The sequence below is a fragment of the Colobus angolensis genome, unplaced genomic scaffold, assembly GCF_000951035.1.
Source record: "Colobus angolensis palliatus isolate OR3802 unplaced genomic scaffold, Cang.pa_1.0 Scaffold132, whole genome shotgun sequence".
NCBI lineage: Eukaryota > Metazoa > Chordata > Mammalia > Primates > Cercopithecidae > Colobus > Colobus angolensis.
The window spans coordinates 6,436,580-6,441,654 of record NW_012114400.1 but is presented as its reverse complement, the minus strand read 5'-3'; positions in this window follow the sequence as shown (position 1 = coordinate 6,441,654).

Below are 5,075 nucleotides of genomic sequence, written 5' to 3'. Positions count from 1 at the left end.
TTCAGCCTGACTTTTTCATTCAACATCCATAGATACAGATGTGGATATAGATATATATAGACACAAACACAAACATACAGATTTAAAAACATATATATATCTTCCTACATTAGAAGGTAAGCTCTATGAAAGGATGGGCATTGTATAAATTATCCTCTGTAACCAATGCTTGGTATATAGTAGGCCATTATTAAATGATGTTTAAATACCTTTATTTAAAATTTTAATATTTCAAAAATATTTTTATTTGAAACAAATAAATTTTAAATACTTTTAAAAATAGAAGCTGAAAGTTGGTAGTTTGAGCTTGGGCTTTAAATATACTATTAATCCACTCAATATCCATTTAATGAGAGAAATGATACCATATCCTACTATTAGTGATACAATAGCAAGACCATATTAAATGTAAATTCTACATTCTTGCCAAATGATTTAGATTAGTGAAGTATCCACCAGCATTTGAGTAGAAATATGGGTGTGAAAATTTAGCTATCATATAGGCATATTGAATTTAAAAATAAACTTTTCCTATCACAGTTGATTATTTCAATTATGTCCTTAAAATATTATTTATGACATTAAACTAATGTTAATTTGAATAATGTTAATTTTATAGTGTTTATAATTCATTTTAAAATTAGTTTTGGTTGTATGAGCACTGAAAGTTTATACATAGGCCTATGTTTTGAATTTCTTAAACAATTATCAAATGAATAATTCAAGATAAGAAGTATGTGAGTTTACACATAGCTGTATGTATATGTATATGTACACATATATATAGTTATTTTTTTCATTAAACGAAGACTATGCTCTATAGTACATGTGTTTCATAAACAAAGTCAAAAAGTATATTTTCTTTTTATAGATGTATTTTTAGAGCATTTTTTCCACCAATACACTTTAAAACCCCATAAAAATGTTAACTTGAGATTTTTCTAACTTCTTGACATAATCAAGAAGTGCTATAATTTTTGTAGTGCTACAAATTTTCCTCTTTATGTTGCTTTAGCTGTGTCCCAGAGATTCTAGTATGTTGATATTTCTAGTAATTTATGTAGCACCAAATAAACAATATTCTCCCCCAAAAATTGGGGAGGGGAGAGCCAAGATGACCTACTAAATGTAGCCAGGAAGAGCTTTTCCCACCAAGGGAGAACAGACCATTTAATACACTGGCATTCTCCAAACAGATCTTTGTAATTAAGGCATTGATTTCTAGAACTTAAACTTGAAATTGACCAAATGAACCTAACCGACCATCAGCAGAAAACTCCGCCCAACAACAACAACAGAATACACATTTATTTTCCTCATCTGCACATGGCACATACTCCAAGACTGACTACAGAGTTGGCCATAAAGAAGTTCTCAACAAATTTACAAAAGAACCAGAATTACACCAACCACATTCTTGGTCCAATAAAAATAGCAATCAATACCAATAAGATCTCTCAAAATCATGAAATTCCATGGAAATTAAACAACCTGCTCCTGAATGACTTTTGCATAAAAAAATTGAGGCAGATATCAAAATAATTATTTAAAAAATAAAAGCAAAGGTAAAACATACTAGAATCTCTGGGACACAGCTAAGGCAGCACTAAGAGGAAAGTTTATAGCACTACGTAATTACATCAAGAAGTTAGAAAAACCTCAAGTTAATAACTTAATATCATACCTAGAGGAACTAGAAAAACCAAGAGCAAACCAAGCCCAAAACTAGCAGAAGAAAATAAACTGCCCAAATCAGCTGACCTGAAAGAAAATGTAGTGCAAAAATCCATAAGGAAAATCAACAAAAATAAAAGTTGTTTTTATGAAAGAATAGATGAGATTTATAGACCACTATCTAGATTAATAAAGAGAAAAAGAAGATCCAAATAAACATAATGAGAAATGACAAAAGTGACATTACCACTGATGCCACAGAAATACAAAAATGCCTGAAAAGCTTTTATGAACACTCTGTGCACAACAACTAGAAAACCTGGCAAAAAAAAAAATGATAAATTACTGGAAACACACAACTGCTCAAGATTGTACCAGGAAGAAATAAAAATACTGAGCAGACCAAGAATAAGTTCCAAAATTCAATCAATTATAAAACACCTATCAACAAGGAAAAGTTCTGGAACAGATGAATTCACAGTCTGAATTCTATCAGATGTATAAAGAAGAGCTAGTACCAGTCTTACTAAAATTATTTCAAAAGCTTGAGAAAGAGAGACTCCTCTAACTCATTCTAAGAGGCCAGTATCATTCAGACACCAAAAACTGAGAGAGATAAAAAGAAAAAGAAAAAAAAAAAAAAAGTCAGGCTGCTATCCTTGATGAACATAGATGCAAAAATTCTCAACAAAATGCTAGCAAATCAAACCTAGTAAAAAATATCAAAAAGTCAATACACCACATTTAGGTAAACTTTATTCCCGGGATGCAAGGTTAGTTTAACATATGTAAATCAATAAATATAATTTATCACATAAATGAAACTAAAAACAAAAGAAATCAGAGATGACAAAAACAAGTGGAATAACATTCCATGCTCATGGATAGAAATCATAAATATTTTTAAAATGGCCATACTGTCCAAAGTAACTTACAAATTTAATGCTATTCCTATCAAACTACCAACACCACTTTTCAAATTATTAGAAAAAACTATTCTAAAATCAAATGGAAGCAAAAAAGAACCTAAATAACCCAAGGAATCCTATGCAAAAAGAATAAAGCCAGAGACATTTTATTACCCTACTTCAAACTATACTATAAGGCTACAATAACAAACACAGCATAGAAGTGGTACAAAAACAGGCGCATAGACCAATGGAACAAGAAATAAATAAATAAATACATACATACATACATACATACATACATACATACATACATACATACATAAATACATAAATAAAGCCACAAACCTACCACCATCTGATCTTTGACAAAGTCAATAAAACAGACAATGAAAATAGCACTTCAATTTCAGTAAACAGTGCTGGAATAACAGTCTAGCCATATGCAGAAGATTGAAATTGGACCCATTCCTTTCACCATATGCAGAAATCAACTCGATGGACTAAATATTTAAATATAAGACATAAAATTACAAGAACCCTAGAAGAATAGCTGGATCTAGTGCCTAGAACCCTAAAAGAATAGCTGGATGTGGTGGCTCATGCCTGTAATCCCAGCCTTTTGTGAGGCAGAGGCAGGTGGATCACTTGAGGCCAGTTCAAGACCAGCCTGACCAACATGGTGAAATCCCGTCTCTACTAAAAAAATATATAAAATTAGCCAGGCATGTTGGCACATGCCTGTAATCCCAGCTACTTGGGAGGCTGAGGCAGGAGAATTGCTTGAAACCAGGTGGCAGAAGTTGCAGTGAGCCGAGATCACGCGCTATTGCACTCCAGCCTGGGTAACAAGAGTGAGACTCTGTTTCCAAAAAAAAAAAAATACCTAATAGAAAACCTAGGAAATAACATTCTGGACATAAGCATTGGCAAAGATTCCATAACGAAGACTCCAAAAAACAATTGCAACAAATACAAAAAAAAAAAAAAGACAAGTGAGACCTAATTAAACTAAAGAGCTCTGGACAGCAAAATAAACTATCAACAGAGTAAACAGAAAACTTACAGAACTTAAAATTATATTTGCAAACTATGCATCTGACAAAGGCTTAACATCCAGCTACTAAAATTAACTTAAACAAATCAAAAAGCAAAAATCAAACCATCCACTTACATAAAGGGCATAGGACATGAACAGACACTTTTCAAAAGAAGACACACGTGCAGCCACTAAGCATATGACAAAATGCTCAACATCACTCATCACTACAGAAATGCATGTCAAGACCACAATGGATATCACCTGACACCAGTAATAATGGCTATTAAATAGAAAATAACTGATATTGGTGAATTTATAGAGAAGAGAAACATTTATACACTGCTGTTGTGAATGTAAATTAGTTCAGCCACTGTGGAAAGCAGTTTGGACATTTCCCCAAGAATGTAGAACAGTTTCAACCCACCAATCTTACTACTGTGTATATACTCAAAGGAATGTAAACCATTCTACCAAAAACACACACGCACTCCTGTGTTCATCCCAGCACCATTTACAATAGCAGACATGATACAAACCTAGATGCCCATCAGCAGTGGACTGTATAAAGAAATATGGATGTATAAACTGTGGAATAAAACACAGTCATAAAAAGAAGGAAATCATGTTCTTTCCAAATACATAGATGGAGCTGGAGGCCATTGTCTTAAGGGGATTAACACAGGAATAGAACACCAAATGTATCTTCTCGCTTATAAGTGAGAAGCAAAAATTAAGGAAACATGAACACAAAGAGGTGAACAACAGACACCAGGGCCTACTTGAAGGTGAAGGGTGGGAGCAGGCTGAGGACCAAAAAATTGCCTATCAGGTACTGTACTCACTATCTGGGTAACAAAATCATTCGTACACCAAACCCCAGTGACCTGCAATCTACCCATATAACAAACCTTCACATACACTCCCTGAACCTAAAATAAAAGTTGAAAAAAACAATGCCAGCAACTCCCTCAATTCTGGCTCTTAAATGTCCATATAAGTAATTAATCTAAAAATATAATCAATTTATTCTCTAGTTATAGACACAAAACGATATGAGTGGTTATATAATTTTAAAGTTCATGGAAACCACCTTTTAAAACCATTTAGTAAGTTATTGTATAATGTGATACATAATTAATAAATGAATTATACATGTAAATTCCTAATAGGAAGAGAAAAAATGCCATATTATTAATTCTCCTTTCAAACTTTTTTTTTAATTGTACTTTAATTTCTAGGGTACATGTGCACAATGTGCAGGTTTGTTACATATATGTACATGTGCCATGTTGGTGTGCTGCACCCATTAACTCATCATTTACATTAGGTATATCTCCTAATGCTATCCATTCCCCCAACTACCTCCCCACAATAGGACCAGGTGTGTGATGCTCCCCTTCCTGTGTCCAAGTGATCTCATTGTCCAATTCCCACGTATGAGTGAGAACATG